An 18,808-nucleotide genomic window follows, 5' to 3' on the forward strand; every position below is an offset into this window, starting at 1 on the left:
GGCACAAGCTTCTGCCTCTACCTCGTTCTCTTTCAGCGGGGCAAGCAATGCGCTCTGCAGGTCTCGGTCCCGCTCTCCTGCAGCCTGTGTTTCCGGGAGCTCTTCCTCCTCCCGCTTTTCCTCCAGCTCCTTTACAGCAGTGGCAAAGGGCTGTGGCTTTTCAGAGACAGAGCGCCCCACGTGCTTCCAAGCCAGCAGCATCCCGGTGCAGAGCGGCGCGCCGCGTGCAGGTGTCATGGGTGGCAGGCAGTGGCCCTGTCTTGCCGCTGACCCATTCCAGAGCCCTCCAGTTCTGCTCTCCAGGGAAGGTGTTCCCTGGGCTCTGCCTGCAGCCAGAGTGCCCCATGGAGGAGGTGGCACATGCACTGGCTGGCCCCTGGCCATGGGGCCCACAGCACGTGCTGTGCCTCTGGGAGAAGACTCAGAGGCAGCGGCTGCTGCTGGTGCTGCTGGCAGAGGGGGCAGCATGACCCGGTCCGAGGCTGCTCCCACAGCACGTGCTGTGCCTCTGGGAGAGGGTCCAGAGGCTGCTGCAGCTGGCAGAGGGGGCAGCTTAACACAGTCAGTGGATGCCCTTGGGCTTTGACCACTGAGCTGGCAGGGAGGTGCCAGTGTCAAGTGAGGGCCGTGGAGAGGCAGCAAGTCCGACACGGACAATCTCTGTGGCCCTGTGACACCGCTGCGGGGCACTGCGTGCCCGCCCTTCCGGCTGCCCCTGCGCGTGTGGGACCAGGTGGGGCTCCGTGACGGGATGGGTCTGGGGAACAGAGTGGGCCTGTCCCCAGGGATGGGTGTGATGGTCATCCAGGTGACCCGCTGAACTGCCTGCGGCTGCCTGGGAGTCACCTGTGGGAAGCAGCAGGAGGCACGGGATGGAGGCGGCCGTGGGAGCGCAGTGTCCCCCACGTGCCTGCAAGCCCGGGCCTGGCCCCAAGGCAGGTGCTGGCCATAGCAGCCAGGCTGGGCCGGGTTCCCAGCTGGGCTCGCTGCCTCTGGGCCATTGCTGTGCCTGGCCCATCCCAGCACCGGCCCCTCCACAGAGCATGGCCTGGTGCCAGGCCTGGCTGTCTCTGCCCCAGGGCTTCCCCCAGGTCCCACTGCAGGCTGTCCCTCCATCCCCGGCCCTCACCTGTTGCCGCCGCCGGTACAGCAGTGGCTGCCCCTCACGGGGCTGGCCACGAGCATTCACCTCCTGCTTCCTGGACATTGTGGGAGTGCTCTAATGACCACTGCCCACAGTCACCCAGGGGAGCTGCTGCCTCCAGAGAAGCTGCTGCCTCCTCAGAGAGCTGCTCTCCTGGGAGTGGCCACTGCAGAGTTTGGCAGCCCCAAGGGTCATGACACGCACCCGCCTCACAATGGCCTCTGGGCACGATGTCACGGCGGGTCACAAAGGCCTGGTGGACATGGCCGCCCTTTCTCCCAGAGGCCTGGCGGTTTCCATGCTGATGCCCCTTGACACAAAGGCCTTTTTAATGCCTTTGCCCCTCAGCTTTGCTTCTGCTTGTTCCTCTCCCAGTGACCCACAGCTCTCTCTTGTCCCACCTCGTGTTCCTCCCCTAAACAAGCCCAAGGAAGCCCTGTGCCAAAATGCCAAAGTGCTTTGCCCACCGACATCCCCATGTGTCCCAGCCCTTGGCACCCACCTCATGTACAGAGATCATCAGAAAGGCAAAAGCCTCATTTGAACTTAATCTGGTCACTACCGTGAAAGACTCTAAAAAGTGCGTTTTAACAAAAAGATTAATAACAGAGCAGGCCCAAGGAAAATGTCCATTCATTATTTCAGCCAGGGCGCAGAGGGGCGGGATTTCGGTCAGGTATATGCTAGGGGCATCCTGGCTTTCTGCGTCAGCACTAGTGTGGCCAGCAGAACCAGGGCAGTGACTGCCCCTCTGTGCTGGGCACTGGGGAGGCCACACCTCGAGCGCTGTGTGCAGATGTGCGGCCCTGTTAAGGTGTGATCAGTGAGAGATGCCTACGCACAAACTGAGGTGCCAACAAGACCACCTATCCAAGTCAACAATGGGGGTTTTATTTAACAAGAAATGTGGGGTAGAGAGATAGGGATGGGAAAGAGGATGGTGAGAAGGAAAGAATGGGAAGATCAAGGGTGGATTGGGCTGGGCTGGGGTGAGGTGGGGAAGAACACGCGTGGGATTGAGTGGGGAAGAGCGGCAGTGGGGAGGGGAAGATGTCAGACAGAGGGAAGTCCAAGACGCTGGTCGCAAGCGGTGTCCTGTTGCTCCTTCCCCAGTGTGAGCTTCTGCACTGGGGCCCTGCTGCTTCTTATGGAGTTGAGGACACCAGGTCATTCAGCCAAGGTTAACACCTTTCAGCAGTCTATGTTGTTGCTGCTATCCAGGGAGGTATTTTCCTGTCTGCCACCTAAAGAGAGAATGGGTTTGCCTTCATTTACCTGCAATGCTGAGGCCCAAGGAGCATTTCACAGCTTCAAATGCAGCCTGGAGCAGAGTGGGGATGCACCCCCACAATGCAGCACTCTGGGATTATGCAATCATCAGCACTGTCACCCTTCCTCAGCCGGCTCTCCCTGACCAGGCTGCCTTGCTGCTGGCATGGGGTGACAAGCTGGGGTCGGCAGCAAGACCTACCTTTGGCAAGTGGTTGCCTTGGCCACCATCCACCCATCCATCCATGCATCCCGTTTTTTCATCTCCCTGGTGCCGTTGTCTCAGGGACCTGCTACTGCCCCTGGGAGCTGAGCAGCCTCAGGGTGAGCCGGCATCTTTGGCCCTCGCCCCGGTGCTGGCCCCGGGCTCACTCCTCCGGCTGCCCCCTGAGGCAGCTGCAGGAGAAAAGGCAGCGCAGAGCTCTCCGGGCCCTCTTGGCCATGGAGCGCCATGGCCGTGGGGCCGGGGGCTGCGGGACGGCTGCGCTGCCAGCGGGGCCTGCAGGAAGGCTGCGGGCCAGGGGCTGGGCAGGCACCGGGCAAGCTGCTGCCAGCGGCTCATCCCCGCAGGGCTTTTCCTGTGGAGGGGCGGCCTGGGCACAGCCAGCCTCCATGCCTGCTGCGTCGGCCTCGTCTATAGCATTGGCTGGTGAGGCGCAAACCGCAAAGCCCTCTGCCTCTTCGGGCAGTGCCCTGGGGAGAGGCTCGCTGTGGCCCTGGTTGCTGAGGTCGCTGTCCAGAGGAGTAGGCGCTGGCTCCAACTCTTCATCTCGTGGCAGGATGGACAACGGGCTCTCTACTTCTCTGTCCCGCTCTCCTGCCACTTCTTCTTGCTCCCACTTCTCCAGGAGCTCCTTCAGAAGAGTTTCCAGCGACGGCGAATCCTCAGAGTCAGACCCCAAGTCTGCCAACAGCTCAGGAGACACAAGCTCCAAGTATTTTTGTGTCTCTCCTGTGGCCTCCTCAGTCACGCTGCCAGCACTGAGTGGCACTGAGGGGTCTGCAGCTGGTTCCAGGGCACAAGCTTCTGCCTCTACCTCGTTCTCTTTCAGCGGGGCAAGCAATGCGCTCTGCAGGTCTCGGTCCCGCTCTCCTGCAGCCTGTGTTTCCGGGAGCTCTTCCTCCTCCCGCTTTTCCTCCAGCTCCTTTACAGCAGTGGCAAAGGGCTGTGGCTTTTCAGAGACAGAGCGCCCCACGTGCTTCCAAGCCAGCAGCATCCCGGTGCAGAGCGGCGCGCCGCGTGCAGGTGTCATGGGTGGCAGGCAGTGGCCCTGTCTTGCCGCTGACCCATTCCAGAGCCCTCCAGTTCTGCTCTCCAGGGAAGGTGTTCCCTGGGCTCTGCCTGCAGCCAGAGTGCCCCATGGAGGAGGTGGCACATGCACTGGCTGGCCCCTGGCCATGGGGCCCACAGCACGTGCTGTGCCTCTGGGAGAAGACTCAGAGGCAGCGGCTGCTGCTGGTGCTGCTGGCAGAGGGGGCAGCATGACCCGGTCCGAGGCTGCTCCCACAGCACGTGCTGTGCCTCTGGGAGAGGGTCCAGAGGCTGCTGCAGCTGGCAGAGGGGGCAGCTTAACACAGTCAGTGGATGCCCTTGGGCTTTGACCACTGAGCTGGCAGGGAGGTGCCAGTGTCAAGTGAGGGCCGTGGAGAGGCAGCAAGTCCGACACGGACAATCTCTGTGGCCCTGTGACACCGCTGCGGGGCACTGCGTGCCCGCCCTTCCGGCTGCCCCTGCGCGTGTGGGACCAGGTGGGGCTCCGTGACGGGATGGGTCTGGGGAACAGAGTGGGCCTGTCCCCAGGGATGGGTGTGATGGTCATCCAGGTGACCCGCTGAACTGCCTGCGGCTGCCTGGGAGTCACCTGTGGGAAGCAGCAGGAGGCACGGGATGGAGGCGGCCGTGGGAGCGCAGTGTCCCCCACGTGCCTGCAAGCCCGGGCCTGGCCCCAAGGCAGGTGCTGGCCATAGCAGCCAGGCTGGGCCGGGTTCCCAGCTGGGCTCGCTGCCTCTGGGCCATTGCTGTGCCTGGCCCATCCCAGCACCGGCCCCTCCACAGAGCATGGCCTGGTGCCAGGCCTGGCTGTCTCTGCCCCAGGGCTTCCCCCAGGTCCCACTGCAGGCTGTCCCTCCATCCCCGGCCCTCACCTGTTGCCGCCGCCGGTACAGCAGTGGCTGCCCCTCACGGGGCTGGCCACGAGCATTCACCTCCTGCTTCCTGGACATTGTGGGAGTGCTCTAATGACCACTGCCCACAGTCACCCAGGGGAGCTGCTGCCTCCAGAGAAGCTGCTGCCTCCTCAGAGAGCTGCTCTCCTGGGAGTGGCCACTGCAGAGTTTGGCAGCCCCAAGGGTCATGACACGCACCCGCCTCACAATGGCCTCTGGGCACGATGTCACGGCGGGTCACAAAGGCCTGGTGGACATGGCCGCCCTTTCTCCCAGAGGCCTGGCGGTTTCCATGCTGATGCCCCTTGACACAAAGGCCTTTTTAATGCCTTTGCCCCTCAGCTTTGCTTCTGCTTGTTCCTCTCCCAGTGACCCACAGCTCTCTCTTGTCCCACCTCGTGTTCCTCCCCTAAACAAGCCCAAGGAAGCCCTGTGCCAAAATGCCAAAGTGCTTTGCCCACCGACATCCCCATGTGTCCCAGCCCTTGGCACCCACCTCATGTACAGAGATCATCAGAAAGGCAAAAGCCTCATTTGAACTTAATCTGGTCACTACCGTGAAAGACTCTAAAAAGTGCGTTTTAACAAAAAGATTAATAACAGAGCAGGCCCAAGGAAAATGTCCATTCATTATTTCAGCCAGGGCGCAGAGGGGCGGGATTTCGGTCAGGTATATGCTAGGGGCATCCTGGCTTTCTGCGTCAGCACTAGTGTGGCCAGCAGAACCAGGGCAGTGACTGCCCCTCTGTGCTGGGCACTGGGGAGGCCACACCTCGAGCGCTGTGTGCAGATGTGCGGCCCTGTTAAGGTGTGATCAGTGAGAGATGCCTACGCACAAACTGAGGTGCCAACAAGACCACCTATCCAAGTCAACAATGGGGGTTTTATTTAACAAGAAATGTGGGGTAGAGAGATAGGGATGGGAAAGAGGATGGTGAGAAGGAAAGAATGGGAAGATCAAGGGTGGATTGGGCTGGGCTGGGGTGAGGTGGGGAAGAACACGCGTGGGATTGAGTGGGGAAGAGCGGGAGTGGGGAGGGGAAGATGTCAGACAGGAGGGAAGTCCAAGACGCTGGTCGCAAGCGGTGTCCTGTTGCTCCTTCCCCAGTGTGAGCTTCTGCACTGGGGCCCTGCTGCTTCTTATGGAGTTGAGGACACCAGGTCATTCAGCCAAGGTTAACACCTTTCAGCAGTCTATGTTGTTGCTGCTATCCAGGGAGGTATTTTCCTGTCTGCCACCTAAAGAGAGAATGGGTTTGCCTTCATTTACCTGCAATGCTGAGGCCCAAGGAGCATTTCACAGCTTCAAATGCAGCCTGGAGCAGAGTGGGGATGCACCCCCACAATGCAGCACTCTGGGATTATGCAATCATCAGCACTGTCACCCTTCCTCAGCCGGCTCTCCCTGACCAGGCTGCCTTGCTGCTGGCATGGGGTGACAAGCTGGGGTCGGCAGCAGGACCTACCTTTGGCAAGTGGTTGCCTTGGCCACCATCCACCCATCCATCCATGCATCCCGTTTTTTCATCTCCCTGGTGCCGTTGTCTCAGGGACCTGCCACTGCCCCTGGGAGCTGAGCAGCCTCAGGGTGAGCCGGCATCTTTGGCCCTCGCCCCGGTGCTGGCCCCGGGCTCACTCCTCCGGCTGCCCCCTGAGGCAGCTGCAGGAGAAAAGGCAGCGCAGAGCTCTCCGGGCCCTCTTGGCCATGGAGCGCCATGGCCGTGGGGCCGGGGGCTGCGGGACGGCTGCGCTGCCAGCGGGGCCTGCAGGAAGGCTGCGGGCCAGGGGCTGGGCAGGCACCGGGCAAGCTGCTGCCAGCGGCTCATCCCCGCAGGGCTTTTCCTGTGGAGGGGCGGCCTGGGCACAGCCAGCCTCCATGCCTGCTGCGTCGGCCTCATCTATAGCATTGGCTGGTGAGGCGCAAACCGCAAAGCCCTCTGCCTCTTCGGGCAGTGCCCTGGGGAGAGGCTCGCTGTGGCCCTGGTTGCTGAGGTCGCTGTCCAGAGGAGTAGGCGCTGGCTCCAACTCTTCATCTCGTGGCAGGATGGACAACGGGCTCTCTACTTCTCTGTCCCGCTCTCCTGCCACTTCTTCTTGCTCCCACTTCTCCAGGAGCTCCTTCAGAAGAGTTTCCAGCGACGGCGAATCCTCAGAGTCAGACCCCAAGTCTGCCAACAGCTCAGGAGACACAAGCTCCAAGTATTTTTGTGTCTCTCCTGTGGCCTCCTCAGTCACGCTGCCAGCACTGAGTGGCACTGAGGGGTCTGCAGCTGGTTCCAGGGCACAAGCTTCTGCCTCTACCTCGTTCTCTTTCAGCGGGGCAAGCAATGCGCTCTGCAGGTCTCGGTCCCGCTCTCCTGCAGCCTGTGTTTCCGGGAGCTCTTCCTCCTCCCGCTTTTCCTCCAGCTCCTTTACAGCAGTGGCAAAGGGCTGTGGCTTTTCAGAGACAGAGCGCCCCACGTGCTTCCAAGCCAGCAGCATCCCGGTGCAGAGCGGCGCGCCGCGTGCAGGTGTCATGGGTGGCAGGCAGTGGCCCTGTCTTGCCGCTGACCCATTCCAGAGCCCTCCAGTTCTGCTCTCCAGGGAAGGTGTTCCCTGGGCTCTGCCTGCAGCCAGAGTGCCCCATGGAGGAGGTGGCACATGCACTGGCTGGCCCCTGGCCATGGGGCCCACAGCACGTGCTGTGCCTCTGGGAGAAGACTCAGAGGCAGCGGCTGCTGCTGGTGCTGCTGGCAGAGGGGGCAGCATGACCCGGTCCGAGGCTGCTCCCACAGCACGTGCTGTGCCTCTGGGAGAGGGTCCAGAGGCTGCTGCAGCTGGCAGAGGGGGCAGCTTAACACAGTCAGTGGATGCCCTTGGGCTTTGACCACTGAGCTGGCAGGGAGGTGCCAGTGTCAAGTGAGGGCCGTGGAGAGGCAGCAAGTCCGACACGGACAATCTCTGTGGCCCTGTGACACCGCTGCGGGGCACTGCGTGCCCGCCCTTCCGGCTGCCCCTGCGCGTGTGGGACCAGGTGGGGCTCCGTGACGGGATGGGTCTGGGGAACAGAGTGGGCCTGTCCCCAGGGATGGGTGTGATGGTCATCCAGGTGACCCGCTGAACTGCCTGCGGCTGCCTGGGAGTCACCTGTGGGAAGCAGCAGGAGGCACGGGATGGAGGCGGCCGTGGGAGCGCAGTGTCCCCCACGTGCCTGCAAGCCCGGGCCTGGCCCCAAGGCAGGTGCTGGCCATAGCAGCCAGGCTGGGCCGGGTTCCCAGCTGGGCTCGCTGCCTCTGGGCCATTGCTGTGCCTGGCCCATCCCAGCACCGGCCCCTCCACAGAGCATGGCCTGGTGCCAGGCCTGGCTGTCTCTGCCCCAGGGCTTCCCCCAGGTCCCACTGCAGGCTGTCCCTCCATCCCCGGCCCTCACCTGTTGCCGCCGCCGGTACAGCAGTGGCTGCCCCTCACGGGGCTGGCCACGAGCATTCACCTCCTGCTTCCTGGACATTGTGGGAGTGCTCTAATGACCACTGCCCACAGTCACCCAGGGGAGCTGCTGCCTCCAGAGAAGCTGCTGCCTCCTCAGAGAGCTGCTCTCCTGGGAGTGGCCACTGCAGAGTTTGGCAGCCCCAAGGGTCATGACACGCACCCGCCTCACAATGGCCTCTGGGCACGATGTCACGGCGGGTCACAAAGGCCTGGTGGACATGGCCGCCCTTTCTCCCAGAGGCCTGGCGGTTTCCATGCTGATGCCCCTTGACACAAAGGCCTTTTTAATGCCTTTGCCCCTCAGCTTTGCTTCTGCTTGTTCCTTTCCCAGTGACCCACAGCTCTCTCTTGTCCCACCTCGTGTTCCTCCCCTAAACAAGCCCAAGGAAGCCCTGTGCCAAAATGCCAAAGTGCTTTGCCCACCGACATCCCCATGTGTCCCAGCCCTTGGCACCCACCTCATGTACAGAGATCATCAGAAAGGCAAAAGCCTCATTTGAACTTAATCTGGTCACTACCGTGAAAGACTCTAAAAAGTGCGTTTTAACAAAAAGATTAATAACAGAGCAGGCCCAAGGAAAATGTCCATTCATTATTTCAGCCAGGGCGCAGAGGGGCGGGATTTCGGTCAGGTATATGCTAGGGGCATCCTGGCTTTCTGCGTCAGCACTAGTGTGGCCAGCAGAACCAGGGCAGTGACTGCCCCTCTGTGCTGGGCACTGGGGAGGCCACACCTCGAGCGCTGTGTGCAGATGTGCGGCCCTGTTAAGGTGTGATCAGTGAGAGATGCCTACGCACAAACTGAGGTGCCAACAAGACCACCTATCCAAGTCAACAATGGGGGTTTTATTTAACAAGAAATGTGGGGTAGAGAGATAGGGATGGGAAAGAGGATGGTGAGAAGGAAAGAATGGGAAGATCAAGGGTGGATTGGGCTGGGCTGGGGTGAGGTGGGGAAGAACACGCGTGGGATTGAGTGGGGAAGAGCGGGAGTGGGGAGGGGAAGATGTCAGACAGGAGGGAAGTCCAAGACGCTGGTCGCAAGCGGTGTCCTGTTGCTCCTTCCCCAGTGTGAGCTTCTGCACTGGGGCCCTGCTGCTTCTTATGGAGTTGAGGACACCAGGTCATTCAGCCAAGGTTAACACCTTTCAGCAGTCTATGTTGTTGCTGCTATCCAGGGAGGTATTTTCCTGTCTGCCACCTAAAGAGAGAATGGGTTTGCCTTCATTTACCTGCAATGCTGAGGCCCAAGGAGCATTTCACAGCTTCAAATGCAGCCTGGAGCAGAGTGGGGATGCACCCCCACAATGCAGCACTCTGGGATTATGCAATCATCAGCACTGTCACCCTTCCTCAGCCGGCTCTCCCTGACCAGGCTGCCTTGCTGCTGGCATGGGGTGACAAGCTGGGGTCGGCAGCAGGACCTACCTTTGGCAAGTGGTTGCCTTGGCCACCATCCACCCATCCATCCATGCATCCCGTTTTTTCATCTCCCTGGTGCCGTTGTCTCAGGGACCTGCCACTGCCCCTGGGAGCTGAGCAGCCTCAGGGTGAGCCGGCATCTTTGGCCCTCGCCCCGGTGCTGGCCCCGGGCTCACTCCTCCGGCTGCCCCCTGAGGCAGCTGCAGGAGAAAAGGCAGCGCAGAGCTCTCCGGGCCCTCTTGGCCATGGAGCGCCATGGCCGTGGGGCCGGGGGCTGCGGGACGGCTGCGCTGCCAGCGGGGCCTGCAGGAAGGCTGCGGGCCAGGGGCTGGGCAGGCACCGGGCAAGCTGCTGCCAGCGGCTCATCCCCGCAGGGCTTTTCCTGTGGAGGGGCGGCCTGGGCACAGCCAGCCTCCATGCCTTCTGCGTCGGCCTCGTCTATAGCATTGGCTGGTGAGGCGCAAACCGCAAAGCCCTCTGCCTCTTCGGGCAGTGCCCTGGGGAGAGGCTCGCTGTGGCCCTGGTTGCTGAGGTCGCTGTCCAGAGGAGTAGGCGCTGGCTCCAACTCTTCATCTCGTGGCAGGATGGACAACGGGCTCTCTACTTCTCTGTCCCGCTCTCCTGCCACTTCTTCTTGCTCCCACTTCTCCAGGAGCTCCTTCAGAAGAGTTTCCAGCGACGGCGAATCCTCAGAGTCAGACCCCAAGTCTGCCAACAGCTCAGGAGACACAAGCTCCAAGTATTTTTGTGTCTCTCCTGTGGCCTCCTCAGTCACGCTGCCAGCACTGAGTGGCACTGAGGGGTCTGCAGCTGGTTCCAGGGCACAAGCTTCTGCCTCTACCTCGTTCTCTTTCAGCGGGGCAAGCAATGCGCTCTGCAGGTCTCGGTCCCGCTCTCCTGCAGCCTGTGTTTCCGGGAGCTCTTCCTCCTCCCGCTTTTCCTCCAGCTCCTTTACAGCAGTGGCAAAGGGCTGTGGCTTTTCAGAGACAGAGCGCCCCACGTGCTTCCAAGCCAGCAGCATCCCGGTGCAGAGCGGCGCGCCGCGTGCAGGTGTCATGGGTGGCAGGCAGTGGCCCTGTCTTGCCGCTGACCCATTCCAGAGCCCTCCAGTTCTGCTCTCCAGGGAAGGTGTTCCCTGGGCTCTGCCTGCAGCCAGAGTGCCCCATGGAGGAGGTGGCACATGCACTGGCTGGCCCCTGGCCATGGGGCCCACAGCACGTGCTGTGCCTCTGGGAGAAGACTCAGAGGCAGCGGCTGCTGCTGGTGCTGCTGGCAGAGGGGGCAGCATGACCCGGTCCGAGGCTGCTCCCACAGCACGTGCTGTGCCTCTGGGAGAGGGTCCAGAGGCTGCTGCAGCTGGCAGAGGGGGCAGCTTAACACAGTCAGTGGATGCCCTTGGGCTTTGACCACTGAGCTGGCAGGGAGGTGCCAGTGTCAAGTGAGGGCCGTGGAGAGGCAGCAAGTCCGACACGGACAATCTCTGTGGCCCTGTGACACCGCTGCGGGGCACTGCGTGCCCGCCCTTCCGGCTGCCCCTGCGCGTGTGGGACCAGGTGGGGCTCCGTGACGGGATGGGTCTGGGGAACAGAGTGGGCCTGTCCCCAGGGATGGGTGTGATGGTCATCCAGGTGACCCGCTGAACTGCCTGCGGCTGCCTGGGAGTCACCTGTGGGAAGCAGCAGGAGGCACGGGATGGAGGCGGCCGTGGGAGCGCAGTGTCCCCCACGTGCCTGCAAGCCCGGGCCTGGCCCCAAGGCAGGTGCTGGCCATAGCAGCCAGGCTGGGCCGGGTTCCCAGCTGGGCTCGCTGCCTCTGGGCCATTGCTGTGCCTGGCCCATCCCAGCACCGGCCCCTCCACAGAGCATGGCCTGGTGCCAGGCCTGGCTGTCTCTGCCCCAGGGCTTCCCCCAGGTCCCACTGCAGGCTGTCCCTCCATCCCCGGCCCTCACCTGTTGCCGCCGCCGGTACAGCAGTGGCTGCCCCTCACGGGGCTGGCCACGAGCATTCACCTCCTGCTTCCTGGACATTGTGGGAGTGCTCTAATGACCACTGCCCACAGTCACCCAGGGGAGCTGCTGCCTCCAGAGAAGCTGCTGCCTCCTCAGAGAGCTGCTCTCCTGGGAGTGGCCACTGCAGAGTTTGGCAGCCCCAAGGGTCATGACACGCACCCGCCTCACAATGGCCTCTGGGCACGATGTCACGGCGGGTCACAAAGGCCTGGTGGACATGGCCGCCCTTTCTCCCAGAGGCCTGGCGGTTTCCATGCTGATGCCCCTTGACACAAAGGCCTTTTTAATGCCTTTGCCCCTCAGCTTTGCTTCTGCTTGTTCCTCTCCCAGTGACCCACAGCTCTCTCTTGTCCCACCTCGTGTTCCTCCCCTAAACAAGCCCAAGGAAGCCCTGTGCCAAAATGCCAAAGTGCTTTGCCCACCGACATCCCCATGTGTCCCAGCCCTTGGCACCCACCTCATGTACAGAGATCATCAGAAAGGCAAAAGCCTCATTTGAACTTAATCTGGTCACTACCGTGAAAGACTCTAAAAAGTGCGTTTTAACAAAAAGATTAATAACAGAGCAGGCCCAAGGAAAATGTCCATTCATTATTTCAGCCAGGGCGCAGAGGGGCGGGATTTCGGTCAGGTATATGCTAGGGGCATCCTGGCTTTCTGCGTCAGCACTAGTGTGGCCAGCAGAACCAGGGCAGTGACTGCCCCTCTGTGCTGGGCACTGGGGAGGCCACACCTCGAGCGCTGTGTGCAGATGTGCGGCCCTGTTAAGGTGTGATCAGTGAGAGATGCCTACGCACAAACTGAGGTGCCAACAAGACCACCTATCCAAGTCAACAATGGGGGTTTTATTTAACAAGAAATGTGGGGTAGAGAGATAGGGATGGGAAAGAGGATGGTGAGAAGGAAAGAATGGGAAGATCAAGGGTGGATTGGGCTGGGCTGGGGTGAGGTGGGGAAGAACACGCGTGGGATTGAGTGGGGAAGAGCGGGAGTGGGGAGGGGAAGATGTCAGACAGAGGGAAGTCCAAGACGCTGGTCGCAAGCGGTGTCCTGTTGCTCCTTCCCCAGTGTGAGCTTCTGCACTGGGGCCCTGCTGCTTCTTATGGAGTTGAGGACACCAGGTCATTCAGCCAAGGTTAACACCTTTCAGCAGTCTATGTTGTTGCTGCTATCCAGGGAGGTATTTTCCTGTCTGCCACCTAAAGAGAGAATGGGTTTGCCTTCATTTACCTGCAATGCTGAGGCCCAAGGAGCATTTCACAGCTTCAAATGCAGCCTGGAGCAGAGTGGGGATGCACCCCCACAATGCAGCACTGTGGGATTTTGCATCATCAGCACTGTCACCCTTCCTCAGCCGGCTCTCCCTGACCAGGCTGCCTTGCTGCTGGCATGGGGTGACAAGCTGGGGTCGGCAGCAGGACCTACCTTTGGCAAGTGGTTGCCTTGGCCACCATCCACCCATCCATCCATGCATCCCGTTTTTTCATCTCCCTGGTGCCGTTGTCTCAGGGACCTGCCACTGCCCCTGGGAGCTGAGCAGCCTCAGGGTGAGCCGGCATCTTTGGCCCTGGCCCCGGTGCTGGCCCCGGGCTCACTCCTCCGGCTGCCCCCTGAGGCAGCTGCAGGAGAAAAGGCAGCGCAGAGCTCTCCGGGCCCTCTTGGCCATGGAGCGCCATGGCCGTGGGGCCGGGGGCTGCGGGACGGCTGCGCTGCCAGCGGGGCCTGCAGGAAGGCTGCGGGCCAGGGGCTGGGCAGGCACCGGGCAAGCTGCTGCCAGCGGCTCATCCCCGCAGGGCTTTTCCTGGGGAGGGGCGGCCTGGGCACAGCCAGCCTCCATGCCTGCTGCGTCGGCCTCGTCTATAGCATTGGCTGGTGAGGCGCAAACCGCAAAGCCCTCTGCCTCTTCGGGCAGTGCCCTGGGGAGAGGCTCGCTGTGGCCCTGGTTGCTGAGGTCGCTGTCCAGAGGAGTAGGCGCTGGCTCCAACTCTTCATCTCGTGGCAGGATGGACAACGGGCTCTCTACTTCTCTGTCCCGCTCTCCTGCCACTTCTTCTTGCTCCCACTTCTCCAGGAGCTCCTTCAGAAGAGTTTCCAGCGACGGCGAATCCTCAGAGTCAGACCCCAAGTCTGCCAACAGCTCAGGAGACACAAGCTCCAAGTATTTTTGTGTCTCTCCTGTGGCCTCCTCAGTCACGCTGCCAGCACTGAGTGGCACTGAGGGGTCTGCAGCTGGTTCCAGGGCACAAGCTTCTGCCTCTACCTCGTTCTCTTTCAGCGGGGCAAGCAATGCGCTCCGCAGGTCTCGGTCCCGCTCTCCTGCAGCCTGTGTTTCCGGGAGCTCTTCCTCCTCCCGCTTTTCCTCCAGCTCCTTTACAGCAGTGGCAAAGGGCTGTGGCTTTTCAGAGACAGAGCGCCCCACGTGCTTCCAAGCCAGCAGCATCCCGGTGCAGAGCGGCGCGCCGCGTGCAGGTGTCATGGGTGGCAGGCAGTGGCCCTGTCTTGCCGCTGACCCATTCCAGAGCCCTCCAGTTCTGCTCTGCAGGGAAGGTGTTCCCTGGGCTCTGCCTGCAGCCAGAGTGCCCCATGGAGGAGGTGGCACATGCACTGGCTGGCCCCTGGCCATGGGGCCCACAGCACGTGCTGTGCCTCTGGGAGAAGACTCAGAGGCAGCGGCTGCTGCTGGTGCTGCTGGCAGAGGGGGCAGCATGACCCGGTCCGAGGCTGCTCCCACAGCACGTGCTGTGCCTCTGGGAGAGGGTCCAGAGGCTGCTGCAGCTGGCAGAGGGGGCAGCTTAACACAGTCAGTGGATGCCCTTGGGCTTTGACCACTGAGCTGGCAGGGAGGTGCCAGTGTCAAGTGAGGGCCGTGGAGAGGCAGCAAGTCCGACACGGACAATCTCTGTGGCCCTGTGACACCGCTGCGGGGCACTGCGTGCCCGCCCTTCCGGCTGCCCCTGCGCGTGTGGGACCAGGTGGGGCTCCGTGACGGGATGGGTCTGGGGAACAGAGTGGGCCTGTCCCCAGGGATGGGTGTGATGGTCATCCAGGTGACCCGCTGAACTGCCTGCGGCTGCCTGGGAGTCACCTGTGGGAAGCAGCAGGAGGCACGGGATGGAGGCGGCCGTGGGAGCGCAGTGTCCCCCACGTGCCTGCAAGCCCGGGCCTGGCCCCAAGGCAGGTGCTGGCCATAGCAGCCAGGCTGGGCCGGGTTCCCAGCTGGGCTCGCTGCCTCTGGGCCATTGCTGTGCCTGGCCCATCCCAGCACCGGCCCCTCCACAGAGCATGGCCTGGTGCCAGGCCTGGCTGTCTCTGCCCCAGGGCTTCCCCCAGGTCCCACTGCAGGCTGTCCCTCCATCCCCGGCCCTCACCTGTTGCCGCCGCCGGTACAGCAGTGGCTGCCCCTCACGGGGCTGGCCACGAGCATTCACCTCCTGCTTCCTGGACATTGTGGGAGTGCTCTAATGACCACTGCCCACAGTCACCCAGGGGAGCTGCTGCCTCCAGAGAAGCTGCTGCCTCCTCAGAGAGCTGCTCTCCTGGGAGTGGCCACTGCAGAGTTTGGCAGCCCCAAGGGTCATGACACGCACCCGCCTCACAATGGCCTCTGGGCACGATGTCACGGCGGGTCACAAAGGCCTGGTGGACATGGCCGCCCTTTCTCCCAGAGGCCTGGCGGTTTCCATGCTGATGCCCCTTGACACAAAGGCCTTTTTAATGCCTTTGCCCCTCAACTTTGCTTCTGCTTGTTCCTCTCCCAGTGACCCACAGCTCTCTCTTGTCCCACCTCGTGTTCCTCCCCTAAACAAGCCCAAGGAAGCCCTGTGCCAAAATGCCAAAGTGCTTTGCCCACCGACATCCCCATGTGTCCCAGCCCTTGGCACCCACCTCATGTACAGAGATCATCAGAAAGGCAAAAGCCTCATTTGAACTTAATCTGGTCACTACCGTGAAAGACTCTAAAAAGTGCGTTTTAACAAAAAGATTAATAACAGAGCAGGCCCAAGGAAAATGTCCATTCATTATTTCAGCCAGGGCGCAGAGGGGCGGGATTTCGGTCAGGTATATGCTAGGGGCATCCTGGCTTTCTGCGTCAGCACTAGTGTGGCCAGCAGAACCAGGGCAGTGACTGCCCCTCTGTGCTGGGCACTGGGGAGGCCACACCTCGAGCGCTGTGTGCAGATGTGCGGCCCTGTTAAGGTGTGATCAGTGAGAGATGCCTACGCACAAACTGAGGTGCCAACAAGACCACCTATCCAAGTCAACAATGGGGGTTTTATTTAACAAGAAATGTGGGGTAGAGAGATAGGGATGGGAAAGAGGATGGTGAGAAGGAAAGAATGGGAAGATCAAGGGTGGATTGGGCTGGGCTGGGGTGAGGTGGGGAAGAACACGCGTGGGATTGAGTGGGGAAGAGCGGGAGTGGGGAGGGGAAGATGTCAGACAGAGGGAAGTCCAAGACGCTGGTCGCAAGCGGTGTCCTGTTGCTCCTTCCCCAGTGTGAGCTTCTGCACTGGGGCCCTGCTGCTTCTTATGGAGTTGAGGACACCAGGTCATTCAGCCAAGGTTAACACCTTTCAGCAGTCTATGTTGTTGCTGCTATCCAGGGAGGTATTTTCCTGTCTGCCACCTAAAGAGAGAATGGGTTTGCCTTCATTTACCTGCAATGCTGAGGCCCAAGGAGCATTTCACAGCTTCAAATGCAGCCTGGAGCAGAGTGGGGATGCACCCCCACAATGCAGCACTGTGGGATTTTGCATCATCAGCACTGTCACCCTTCCTCAGCCGGCTCTCCCTGACCAGGCTGCCTTGCTGCTGGCATGGGGTGACAAGCTGGGGTCGGCAGCAGGACCTACCTTTGGCAAGTGGTTGCCTTGGCCACCATCCACCCATCCATCCATGCATCCCGTTTTTTCATCTCCCTGGTGCCGTTGTCTCAGGGACCTGCCACTGCCCCTGGGAGCTGAGCAGCCTCAGGGTGAGCCGGCATCTTTGGCCCTGGCCCCGGTGCTGGCCCCGGGCTCACTCCTCCGGCTGCCCCCTGAGGCAGCTGCAGGAGAAAAGGCAGCGCAGAGCTCTCCGGGCCCTCTTGGCCATGGAGCGCCATGGCCGTGGGGCCGGGGGCTGCGGGACGGCTGCGCTGCCAGCGGGGCCTGCAGGAAGGCTGCGGGCCAGGGGCTGGGCAGGCACCGGGCAAGCTGCTGCCAGCGGCTCATCCCCGCAGGGCTTTTCCTGGGGAGGGGCGGCCTGGGCACAGCCAGCCTCCATGCCTGCTGCGTCGGCCTCGTCTATAGCATTGGCTGGTGAGGCGCAAACCGCAAAGCCCTCTGCCTCTTCGGGCAGTGCCCTGGGGAGAGGCTCGCTGTGGCCCTGGTTGCTGAGGTCGCTGTCCAGAGGAGTAGGCGCTGGCTCCAACTCTTCATCTCGTGGCAGGATGGACAACGGGCTCTCTACTTCTCTGTCCCGCTCTCCTGCCACTTCTTCTTGCTCCCACTTCTCCAGGAGCTCCTTCAGAAGAGTTTCCAGCGACGGCGAATCCTCAGAGTCAGACCCCAAGTCTGCCAACAGCTCAGGAGACACAAGCTCCAAGTATTTTTGTGTCTCTCCTGTGGCCTCCTCAGTCACGCTGCCAGCACTGAGTGGCACTGAGGGGTCTGCAGCTGGTTCCAGGGCACAAGCTTCTGCCTCTACCTCGTTCTCTTTCAGCGGGGCAAGCAATGCGCTCCGCAGGTCTCGGTCCCGCTCTCCTGCAGCCTGTGTTTCCGGGAGCTCTTCCTCCTCCCGCTTTTCCTCCAGCTCCTTTACAGCAGTGGCAAAGGGCTGTGGCTTTTCAGAGACAGAGCGCCCCACGTGCTTCCAAGCCAGCAGCATCCCGGTGCAGAGCGGCGCGCCGCGTGCAGGTGTCATGGGTGGCAGGCAGTGGCCCTGTCTTGCCGCTGACCCATTCCAGAGCCCTCCAGTTCTGCTCTGCAGGGAAGGTGTTCCCTGGGCTCTGCCTGCAGCCAGAGTGCCCCATGGAGGAGGTGGCACATGCACTGGCTGGCCCCTGGCCATGGGGCCCACAGCACGTGCTGTGCCTCTGGGAGAAGACTCAGAGGCAGCGGCTGCTGCTGGTGCTGCTGGCAGAGGGGGCAGCATGACCCGGTCCGAGGCTGCTCCCACAGCACGTGCTGTGCCTCTGGGAGAGGGTCCAGAGGCTGCTGCAGCTGGCAGAGGGGGCAGCTTAACACAGTCAGTGGATGCCCTTGGGCTTTGACCACTGAGCTGGCAGGGAGGTGCCAGTGTCAAGTGAGGGCCGTGGAGAGGCAGCAAGTCCGACACGGACAATCTCTGTGGCCCTGTGACACCGCTGCGGGGCACTGCGTGCCCGCCCTTCCGGCTGCCCCTGCGCGTGTGGGACCAGGTGGGGCTCCGTGACGGGATGGGTCTGGGGAACAGAGTGGGCCTGTCCCCAGGGATGGGTGTGATGGTCATCCAGGTGACCCGCTGAACTGCCTGCGGCTGCCTGGGAGTCACCTGTGGGAAGCAGCAGGAGGCACGGGATGGAGGCGGCCGTGGGAGCGCAGTGTCCCCCACGTGCCTGCAAGCCCGGGCCTGGCCCCAAGGCAGGTGCTGGCCATAGCAGCCAGGCTGGGCCGGGTTCCCAGCTGGGCTCGCTGCCTCTGGGCCATTGCTGTGCCTGGCCCATCCCAGCACCGGCCCCTCCACAGAGCATGGCCTGGTGCCAGGCCTGGCTGTCTCTGCCCCAGGGCTTCCCCCAGGTCCCACTGCAGGCTGTCCCTCCATCCCCGGCCCTCACCTGTTGCCGCCGCCGGTACAGCAGTGGCTGCCCCTCACGGGGCTGGCCACGAGCATTCACCTCCTGCTTCCTGGACATTGTGGGAGTGCTCTAATGACCACTGCCCACAGTCACCCAGGGGAGCTGCTGCCTCCAGAGAAGCTGCTGCCTCCTCAGAGAGCTGCTCTCCTGGGAGTGGCCACTGCAGAGTTTGGCAGCCCCAAGGGTCATGACACGCACCCGCCTCACAATGGCCTCTGGGCACGATGTCACGGCGGGTCACAAAGGCCTGGTGGACATGGCCGCCCTTTCTCCCAGAGGCCTGGCGGTTTCCATGCTGATGCCCCTTGACACAAAGGCCTTTTTAATGCCTTTGCCCCTCAACTTTGCTTCTGCTTGTTCCTCTCCCAGTGACCCACAGCTCTCTCTTGTCCCACCTCGTGTTCCTCCCCTAAACAAGCCCAAGGAAGCCCTGTGCCAAAATGCCAAAGTGCTTTGCCCACCGACATCCCCATGTGTCCCAGCCCTTGGCACCCACCTCATGTACAGAGATCA

The sequence above is a fragment of the Anomalospiza imberbis genome, chromosome 1, assembly GCF_031753505.1.
Source record: "Anomalospiza imberbis isolate Cuckoo-Finch-1a 21T00152 chromosome 1, ASM3175350v1, whole genome shotgun sequence".
In the NCBI taxonomy this organism is placed as follows: Eukaryota; Metazoa; Chordata; class Aves; order Passeriformes; family Viduidae; genus Anomalospiza; species Anomalospiza imberbis.